Here is an 11,636-nt window from a genome sequence, read left to right as displayed (position 1 = left end):
ATCCTTTTTTAGGTGAAAATGTTTATGAAATTTGTTTCCTGATTTAGATACAGGGAAATCCTGAAGGAGAAAGAATTTCTTCATTAGGCGAAATAATTGTAAAGAATTTCTCAGAATTTTCTTACCTGCTGGTCATTTTTCCATGAAATGCTATTGGAATTATAGATTTTAGTTAAATTTTACTTTTTTGAATTAAACTTCCACTACCAATTGCCCTTTTGTTTCCCCTAAGGCTTTAATGGAACGTTCCCAAACTTTATACAGTCTACTATGGGTGTAAATCCATCAAAGTAGGAAATGATCTTTATTTGATACTTGTCAATGAAAAAAAAAAACTGTCAATTTCAACATTGTTCACTGAGACTGCCAGTACTTCTGTTTTTCTGTTAAAAAATTATAGAATTTTTTTTAAAAATGTTGAAAATTTAGGGTAAAAAAATTGTAGAAAACATAAAATAAAATTTAGTTCCAGAAGGAAAACTTGTAAAACTGACAGTTAGGAAAAGTTTGATTAATTTTTTCATAGGAAATAAAGTTTTCTGACACTTTTATAATGCGACTCTTTTTGTCTTCTTTCAAAAGAATTTTTGAATCCTTTTTTAGGTGAAAATGTTTATGAAATTTGTTTCCTGATTTAGATACAGGGAAATCCTGAAGGAGAAAGAATTTCTTCATTAGGCGAAATAATTGTAAAGAATTTCTCCGAATTTTCTTACCTGCTGGTCATTTTTCCATGAAATGCTATTGGAATTATAGATTTTAGTTAAATTTTACTTTTTTGAATTAAACTTCCACTACCAATTGCCCTTTTGTTTCCCCTAAGGCTTTAATGGAACGTTCCCAAACTTTATACAGTCTACTATGGGTATAAATCCATCAAAGTAGGAAATGATCTTTATTTGATACTTGTCAATGAAAAAAAAAACTGTCAATTTCAACATTGTTCACTGAGACTGCCAGTACTTCTGTTTTTCTGTTAAAAAATTATAGAATTTTTTTTAAAAATGTTGAAAATTTAGGGTAAAAGAATTGTAGAAAACATAAAATAAAATTTAGTTCCAGAAGGAAAACTTGTAAAACTGACAGTTAGGAAAAGTTTGATTAATTTTTTCATAGGAAATAAAGTTTTCTGACACTTTTATAATGCGACTCTTTTGTCTTCTTTCAAAAGAATTTTTGAATCCTTTTTTAGGTGAAAATGTTTATGAAATTTGTTTCCTGATTTAGATACAGGGAAATCCTGAAGGAGAAAGAATTTCTTCATTAGGCGAAATAATTGTAAAGAATTTCTCCGAATTTTCTTACCTGCTGGTCATTTTTCCATGAAATGCTATTGGAATTATAGATTTTAGTTAAATTTTACTTTTTTGAATTAAACTTCCACTACCAATTGCCCTTTTGTTTCCCCTAAGGCTTTAATGGAACGTTCCCAAACTTTATACAGTCTACTATGGGTATAAATCCATCAAAGTAGGAAATGATCTTTATTTGATACTTGTCAATGAAAAAAAAAACTGTCAATTTCAACATTGTTCACTGAGACTGCCAGTACTTCTGTTTTTCTGTTAAAAAATTATAGAATTTTTTTTAAAAATGTTGAAAATTTAGGGTAAAAGAATTGTAGAAAACATAAAATAAAATTTAGTTCCAGAAGGAAAACTTGTAAAACTGACAGTTAGGAAAAGTTTGATTAATTTTTTCATAGGAAATAAAGTTTTCTGACACTTTTATAATGCGACTCTTTTTGTCTTCTTTCAAAAGAATTTTTGAATCCTTTTTTAGGTGAAAATGTTTATGAAATTTGTTTCCTGATTTAGATACAGGGAAATCCTGAAGGAGAAAGAATTTCTTCATTAGGCGAAATAATTGTAAAGAATTTCTCCGAATTTTCTTACCTGCTGGTCATTTTTCCATGAAATGCTATTGGAATTATAGATTTTAGTTAAATTTTACTTTTTTGAATTAAACTTCCACTACCAATTGCCCTTTTGTTTCCCCTAAGGCTTTAATGGAACGTTCCCAAACTTTATACAGTCTACTATGGGTATAAATCCATCAAAGTAGGAAATGATCTTTATTTGATACTTGTCAATGAAAAAAAAAACTGTCAATTTCAACATTGTTCACTGAGACTGCCAGTACTTCTGTTTTTCTGTTAAAAAATTATAGAATTTTTTAAAAAATGTTGAACATTTAGGGTAAAAAAATTGTAGAAAACATAAAATAAAATTTAGTTCCAGAAGGAAAACTTGTAAAACTGACAGTTAGGAAAAGTTTGATTCATTTTTCCATAGGAAATAAAGTTTTCTGACACTTTTATAATGCAACTCTTTTTGTCTTCTTTCAAAAGAATTTTTGAATCCTTTTTAGGTGAAAATGTTTATGAAATTTGTTTCCTGATTCAGAAATCCTGAAGAAGAAAGAATTTCTTCATTAGGCGAAATAATTGTAAAGAATTTCTCCGAATTGTCTTACCTGTTGGTCATTTTTTCATGAAATGCTATTGGAATTATAGATTTTAGTTAAATTTTACTTTTTTTAATTAAACTTCCACTACCAATTGCCCTTTTGTTTCCCCTAAGGCTTTAATGGAACGTTCCCAAACTTTATACAGTCTACTATGGGTATAAATCCATCAAAGTAGGAAATGATCTTTATTTGATACTTGTCAATGAAAAAAAAAATTGTTCACTGAGACTGCCAGTACTTTTTTTCTGTTAAAAAATTACAGAATTTTTTAAAAAAATGTTGAAAATTTAGGGTAAAAAAATTGTAGAAAACACCTTATGGTAAATATTCTGTGGGGTCCAGTAACGTGGCACCCAGGGAGGACAATTAATCAATTTTCGAATCGTAATTTTTTCATGATCAGTAGCGTATGTACAAAAAAATCTTGACGTGGAAAAATTAAAATGAATTCAATTCATTTTTATAATCCGTGACTTTTTTTTTTTTTGGAAAGCCAGAATGATGAAAAGTCTGCTGGTTTTTACTTGCAGAATTTTTCAAAATTATCTTTCTTTTTCTTAAATTTAAAAAAAAAATCTGGATCTCAGACTTTAATACTTTTTCCCCTTGGTGTTTTGTCCAGAACGGCAGTGAGTCAAGTTCGGGCGACTATATAAAACGCCACGTGTGCTTTAGCGCAGGCGACTTTTCATTGTAGCCTATGGGAAAACACGCTGAGGCAGTTCAGGGAGATAGTCGCTCAGAAGACGAGGCGATTAGTCGCCAGGCGACAAAATCTTCCCGAAACTCTTCGTGTGGCCTTACCCTAAAATAAATTTATTAGAACCACTCACTCCCCCTGAACAAGATTATTGTAGGGACTTACTGGATATAATAAGGAGGCCTGTGGCCAGCCAACCTGAGATAATGGAAACTTTTTCATAGAAGCCAATGGAAAATACAAATGAAAGGGCGTCTGAATAATTTTGACGCGTGACAATCTTTATGTGCGCACCAATTTTGACGTCTGACAATTTTTTTGTTGCATCAAATTTTTGCCGCTTAGTCTTCGCAACAGTTTCGCGAAAACACTTGCGGGTGGCGAAACGTGAAAATTGCCTGCTGAATAAATTCGCTCATCACGAAGATTCAGGGAGATTTTGTCGCCTGGCGACTAATCGCCTCATCTTTTGAGCGACTATCTCCCTGAACTGCCTTCCCGTCGGCTAGAATGTAAATCTCCAGCGGGATGCTACTTGGATCGTTTTGGCTTTCCGAAGTCGCCCGAAGTTTCCTCGTGGGGCAACTTCGGCCGACTTCAGAAAAAATGAAGTGCCCGGAAGTTACCATCCCGCCGGAAATTAGTAGCCCGAAGAAGAAGCGATTTGCCGAAACAGTAGCGTGTGCTCCTAGATGTTAGAAACACACTTGCGGGTGGCGAAATGTGATAATTGCCTGGCGAATAAATTCGCTCATCGCTATTAATGGTCCTTAAAGTGAAAATAAACAGGTTATCATTTAGGGTAAGGCCGCACGAGGAGATTTTGTTGCCTGGCGACTAATCGCCTCGTCTTTTGAGCGACTATCTCCCCGAACTGCCTCTGCGTTTTTCCCCATAGGCTACAATGCAAAGTCGCCTGTGCTAATGCACACGCTGCAATGCGTTTTCTATAGTCGCCCGAAGTTGCCTCAGTGAGGCAATAGTGAGGCAGTTCGGGGAGATAGTCGCTCAAAAGATGAGGCGATTAGTCGCCAGGCGACAAAATCTCCCCACATCTCCTAGTGTGGTCTAGCCCTTAAAGGGGATGTTTTCCCCTTTTATAACCGTAGCGTTTTCACAACACATGCCATGCACCAGGTTTATTTGTATCTGGAATGTGAAACTGAGGCGCTTGTGATAATGTCATTATGTGTCACTAAAGTGGCCCCTATCTTGTATCCTCTTGTAGTGAGCCGCTTTCAAAGGTGCTTGCTATAATGGTGTATCTGGGTGACAGGGGATAAGTGCTCGGCCTGATACGCAAAGTCAACTGAAAGTCATCAGCCGAGCCGCAATATTCAGTCAGAACACCTGGAATTTATTCTCACCAATAAACATATTAGGACAGAGACACACGCTGTTATTTCGGGCGACTAATCTCCCCGAACTGCCTTCCCGTCGGCTAGAATGTAAATCGTCAGCGGGATGCCACTTGGATCGTTTTGGCTTTCCGAAGTCGCCCGAAGTTTCCTCGTGGGGAAACTTCGGAAAAATGAAGTGCTGGAAGTTGCCATCCCACTGGAAATTAGTCGCCCGAAGAAGCGATTTGCCGAAATAGCAGCGTGCGTCTCTGCCCCTAGATGTTAGAAACATGGGCTTTACAAAACCAATTGAGAAGATAAATAAAATAGCCAAAGAACAATGGAGTTTATATGAAAGGCTGAATGTGTAAACAGATTCAGTGAGAAGAAGTAGGGGTAGGGGTTGTTGCATTATTTGCTTTCCCTCCTGTGGAAGTTAACACTGAGGGGCAGATTTATCAAGGGTCGAATTGTAAATTCGAATTTCCAAGTGTCAAAATTCACACATTCGAATTTTAATCCTCCGAGTCGAATGTAAATTTGGATGTGAGCTTTATCACACCACGTCGAATTGTGAGCAGATTCCAATTAAAAAAAATCCACACAAATCCGAAATTCGACCTTTGATAAATGGACTATATTTTTAGGCTACTTAAAATGCTTTATCTGCAACCCAACGTGCTGGCTGCCATGAAAAGGGAAATGAGGTCATAGTAGTGGAACAGGGGAGGTGACCAAGGAGTAAAAGAAGATTATTGTGACCCATCGACCTGCGTCCATACCCAGGGCCGTATTTATATATATAGGCACCCAAGTGCTAGGGCGGCAGCTTTAAAGGGGTGGTCCTCGGGTGCTTATATAGTAGATCTTAATTTTTTTTAAAGAAAAATAAAAACTCTCCCCAGCCACGGCCGGATTTACAAGAAAAAGCTGGGGAGGGCTGTGTGTGTGTCAAGTGTATCATGTGCTGTGGCATCGGGAATGAAGTAATATGAAGCCGTAAATGTGATGTCACTTCTGCAACTTGGGGTGACCATATCCGTATCTGCAAACCCTGCCCATGGGTGATTGTCCTACTGCAGGACTGTACCAGAGCGATTACCCTTAAACAGGGCCTTCATCATTAATTATATAATTATTAGCCCACTAGCCACCTGGGCCTCCTGGAAGGTGGGTCCTGCCAACAAGTATGGAACCCAAATTGACAATCGGGCCCCAATTAAAGTAGTCATACCCCTGATGTACCCTGATCACTCCCCAATTATGTCAAATCCTATGATCCACCCAAACCCTCTCTTATGCTCAATTACCCACAATTGATGCTTTTCCATCTTGGGACCCACCTCCCCTGCAATGGGTCTCCTGATGGTGGCCCTGCATTTAAATTGAAAAAATAATCTTCTTACATTCCATGTAAGTCCTTTTAAATAGACTAAAATGGAAGATGGCTGAGCGTATTATAGACAGGTATGGGACCTGTTATCCAGAATGGATAACATAGGATTCAGGACCTGGGGTTTTCTGGATAAGGGATCTTTCTGTAATGTGGATCTCCATAATAGGGGGGCAAGGGGGGCAGGGGGCGGGGCTGTAATGTGGAAGGGGCGGGCTCTCACACATAGCGGAAGGGGGCCCAACACGGAGGGGGTGGACTGTGACGTCAGTGACGTCTATGACATGGCGATCTGCGATGGGCCGATCACTGTTTCAGTCTTATAGAATCCTGCCCCGTTTTCCTAATTTGTTAAACTGGGCAGGCAGTTGTGACCTGGGCAGCCCTTCAAATTACCGGGCTGTCCAGGTCAAATGGGACATGTGGCAACCCTACACTAAACCCAGCTCAGATACCAGATAGGTGCCTCTCCCATTGACTTATACACAGTGTCGGACTGGCCCGGCGGTATACCGGGAAAATACCCGGTGGGCCCCGACCCTAGTGGGCCCCCGCCGGGCCAGTCCCCCTCTCCCAAACAGTTTTAAAAAAAATAATAAAAAAAATTTCGGATGCGCGCCGAGCGCCGTTTCCGTTTGCGCATGCGCGATGCGCCGCCTGGGCGCTGAGCAGGGATTCGCCAACAAGTAGGTAGCAGGGGCCAGAGGGGGGCCCTGGACACCAGTCCCGGTGGGCCCTGGACCCCCCAGTCCGACCCTGCTTATACAGGACCTAAACAGGTCTGAGATGGCGGAATTTCGGGTGCGGGCTTTTTGCAGCATCGGGGATGTTAAAAAATGATAGTTTTCTAGTGAAAAAAACTAGAAATTGTCGAGGTTTTAACATCAAAAATAACCTCCTATAGGTAAGAACACACTTTTTCTTAATGTGCAACAGTTTTTCTGTCAGTTATAATAAGTTTTAGAGTGTGCATTTTCAGTAGAATCCCAGAGAACTGCGCCTTTAAATGTCCAAGCAATATGGCTTTTAGTCATCCGGGGATAAATCGGGGCGACTAAACTTCCCGAATCTGAGCGTGTGTCTCTGCCCTAAGGGTGGTGACATACACTATGATTCTGGGGAGATTAGTCACCCAGCGATAAATTGCCTCTTCTTTGGGCGACTAATCTTCCCGAAAAGCCTTCCTGTTGGCTAGAATGTAAATCTCCGGCGAGATAGCACTCGGATCGCTTCATTTTCCGAAGTCGCCCGATTGCCATCCCGCCTGAGATTTACATTCTAGCCGGCAGGAGGCATTTTGGGGAGAATAGTCACCCCGAAGAAGGGAGATTTGTCACTGGGCGACTAATCTCCTCGAATCTGAGCACGTATCTCTGCCCTAAGATTCTGGGGAGATTAGTCGCCCAGTGACTGACAAATCGCCTCTTCTTCAGGCGACTAATCTCCCAGAAAAAGCCTTTCCAGTCGGCTAGAATGTAAATTGCCAGCGGGATGGTACTCGGAACGCTTTCTTTTCTGAAGTCGCCCGAAGTTTCACCACGAGGCAACTTCGGGCGCACTGATTGCCATCACGCCGGCGATTTACAGTCTAGCCAGCAGTTCGGGGAGATTAGTCGCCCTGAAGAGGAGGACCATTGTCGCTGGGCGACTAATCTCCCCGAATCTGAGCTTGTGTCTCTGCCCTAAGGGTGGTGACACACCCTAATGTTCTTCAGGCAACTAATCTCCCAATTATGCCTTCCCGTCGGCTAGAATGTAAATCGCCGGCGGGATGGCACACAGATTGCTTCGTTTTCAGAAGTCGCCCAAAGTTTCCTCGTGAGGCAACTTCGGAAAACGAAAGTGCCATCCCACCGGCTATTAACATTCTAGCCAGCGGGAAAGCATAATTGGGAGATTAGTCGCCCGAAGAAGAGGCGGTTTGTCACTGGGCGACTAATCTCCCCAGAATCTTAGTGTGTTACCACCCTAAACGCTCTGCAAGCCAGGGTGCGATAGAATGACTTGGATGATTTCTTGGACAGACATAATATCAAAGGCTACTGTGATACTAAACTCTATAGTTAGTATAGGTATGGGTATATAGAATGTAATTAAAAGTAGGGAGGGGTGTGTGTATGGATGCTGGGTTTTCATTTGGAGGGTTGAACTTGATGGACTTTGTCTTTTTTCAACCCAATTTAACTATGTAACAGGGTGCCACCCACCCGCAGACCTAAAGTGTTTCTGTATTACCCACTGACAAGACACTTGAAAAAGGGAATGATTCAAGAATGGGGTGTTTGACATTTAAAGATAAGATCAAACACAAGGGGCTAATCCCCAGGCCCTGGACAATCTGTGAGATAGGTCAGAGCGGACTAATGAGAGTGGCAGTTTTATAACACACTGCTGTATGTGTTGATATGTGTTTATTTTATTGTCTGGGAGAAGGGAAAGAAACGGTTCCACACTGCTCAGGTTACCTTCCCCAGCTCCCAGTTGCTGCACGGCTGCCCAAAAGGTATGGTTACAATTTCAAAACAAAACTCCCTTTCCTATTGATTGGAACATTCCAGGCCCTGAAAGGGAATGAAAACAGGATCTGAGATCTCTGCAAACTGCTCCGCATCAAAGGGGAAGACCAAATTAAAAAGACAACAACAGAAAATGACACATAAATATGTGTGCAAAAATCCCCAAATACTGCAAAATGTTCAGCTCTTTGTTTTCAACCTGCTGTAACATTTTATTAAAAAAAAAAAAAAAGTCATAGCGATAGGAAGGTAAATAGTTTAGAAAAAATGTTATTTAAAGGACAAGTAAAACCTAAAAAAGGAATATTCGTAGAAATGCTTTACAGGTATGGGACTTTACCGGATTACTGATCTTTCCGTAATGTGGATCTCTACACCTTAATTCTACTAGATAACTGTTTAAACATTAAATAACCCCAATAGGCTTATTTTGTTTCCAATAAGGATTAATTATATCTTAGTTGGGATCAAGTACAAGCCACTGTTTTATTATTACATAGAAAAAGGAAATATTTAAAAATGTGTATTATTTGGATAAAATTAAGTTTATGGGAGACTCTGTAATTTGGAGCTTTCTGAATAACGGGTTTCCAGATAACCAAATCCCATACCTGTATGTTATATACTGAGATTAATGCATCACACCAAAGGTTCAGCAGTCATATAACAGGAATAATCTAGGTCTTAAAAATTACCCCCAGCACTTGCCCATTTTGGATCTTGTTAGGCATCTTTTGTGAGTCAGTGGCACTGCACATGCTCAGTGGGCTCTGGGCTGCTGTTGGGAAGCTGAGCTTAGGGAGTGTGGGAAATTATCAAGCAGAAAGTGAGGTTCATCTGCAATAGTAGCGGATGCTACAGGGGGGAATTCTTTCCCTTAAAAAGCTCAGGTAAGGGAAAGCAGCCCAGAGCATGTTCCGGGAATCAGCAGAAAAGAAGATGGGAAGCTACTGGGGCATCTTCAGGGATAAAGATCATTCCCTACTAAAGGGCTGTGGTTGCCTTAGGCTGGTACAGAACATAAGTACCATTATTCTTTCCCTTACAATGTCTTAGAATTCCTATTGCACACTCAATCAAATGGGGGAGATATGGCAATTAGCTAGAGATATTTCCAATCCATGATGATGATGGAAGAGGGGTATACTAAACTTAGATTGTAAGCTCTACAGGGCAGAGACCCACTGTGCCTAATTAATCAATGGGGGAGCAATGCTTAAACCAAATGTAAATTTGCCATTCCTTCCAGCAATGTAAATATAACCCAGGTTTTAGTAGCCATACCCTAAACTGTCCTTAACATGATTAGAGCGTCATTCATTTGACCCAATAATATCGGCAATTAAAGACCGAGATAGAACAAGACTGCATCTTCCCAGTGTTTAGCCCATATGTAGATTATGTCAAATCCTGAAATTTTAATGAGGATTGCCAGCCATATTGTTAGGCCTAATAATTAGTTGCGTATCTATAATTGGGAGCATTGTATTGATCTTGGGGATCATCTACTTGCCTTCTCTCTAACAGCATCAAGCCCCCTGTCTCCCGGAGCAACAAAGCCCCCGAAAACATATGTTCTTAAAACTCTGGAGCTAAGCACCCTAGAGACGTCCAAAGCAAATATTGGAAATTGGGATGGAATTAGGCTAAAGGCAAAATAGATTTAGATTTAGGTTCAATACTTACTTGATCTCCTAATGTTCCTAGGAGCTCAGTCTAAAGGCAAATTAGGGAAATATTTGGCTTAACTCTAATTTGTTTGTATATTTTTTGGGGGAACTATTGCTGGCAAATACATCGATGTTTCTATATATGTGTAACCTTGTTATGAGCTAAGGGGGCCCAGTCTGAAGGCCAGTTAGGGGGAGATTTGGGGTGAGTGTTTATTTGTACCCTGGGTACCCCTGGAACTATAGCAGGGTGACTGTTACCCCAATGTTTCTATATATCTGTAACCTTGTTATGAGCTAAGGGGGCCAGCCTGAACGCCAGTTAGGGGGAGATTAAGGGTGAGTGCTTATTTGTACCCTGGGTACCCCTGGAACTATAGCAGGGTGACACCCCAATGTTTCTATATATCTGTAACCTTGTTATGAGCTAAGGGGGCCCAGTCTGAATAGGGTAACTTGAAAGGTGTTTGGACAGGGAAACCTCAGCTCTGTGCCCCTTTTGGAACTCCAGGCACCAGGCCCTTCCTCTCCCTCCTTCTTCCTCATTAAAAAATCCACCATACATCACAACAAAAATAGGATGTGAGAATGCATCATTCATAAAACAGAAAAAAAGTCATAATGGAAGTCATGTGCGCATCTTGGAACCCTCCTAAGGGATTTACCATAATTGTCCCAGACAGCAGAGCTCAGTAAATGAGGCCCGGGTGCGGGAACTTTAAAGCAAAACATAAAGAAGGGAACGTGCTGACACTCAAAGGGATAACAATATTCCGATTAAATAACACTTTTATTCAATTAAAAGGCCGTCGCTCGCATCGAATGTGTTTTCAATGAGCGGCTACGTAAATAAAAGGAGAATAAAATATTTACGGCTGATCGGTCGGACATTGTTTGTATATTCAAGTCCTGTTCATTATCCGTAATGTCCAAAGAGCTTCTCTTGCATTGTTCCCCCCCCCCCAAAAAACGTTCCATTCAGTTTGAGGTTTGTCCCTTTCTTCGGCTTTATGAATAGAGACCTCAGGTTTTAGACAGTCGACTGGAGACGTAAATGATGTAAATGCCTCGTTATTGATCTTGAAAGGGCTCTGAACCTTCTCCGATGGCTAAAGGGGAGCACTTCAATGAGATGTTTAGAAGGCGGCGATTGTGTTTTGACGGAGAAGCAATGCCCCCCAAGTAGGTTTGCCACCTGGCCGGTAAAAATGATGGTTGATCCCAATGTTATTAATAGGGGAAAAAGATAAATACATAGGAAGGCCGGTATTTTTTTCCAGAAAAGGTGGCAACCCTACCCCCAACAGCCTAGGGTAGTTTTGGGAAACCTTTTGGGAAACCTTTTGGGAAACCTTAGCCAGAGTTGGCAGGAATAGGGCCCCCGTCACACTGTTTATTCTTAAAAGTGCGGCAAATGAATGCCAGATTGCGGCTAAGATATACAACGTCGTGTCGCCAAACCGAGGGCGGCTCGGATGTTTGACAGCTAAATGAGTTACATGTTGATATCTCGCAGGGGTTCATTATTCAAATAATCTTTACAAAAAC

The sequence above is a fragment of the Xenopus laevis genome, chromosome 4L, assembly GCF_017654675.1.
Source record: "Xenopus laevis strain J_2021 chromosome 4L, Xenopus_laevis_v10.1, whole genome shotgun sequence".
NCBI classification, from domain to species: Eukaryota; Metazoa; Chordata; class Amphibia; order Anura; family Pipidae; genus Xenopus; species Xenopus laevis.
The sequence above is the reverse complement of the archived record's forward strand: the minus strand, read 5'-3'. Positions refer to the sequence as shown.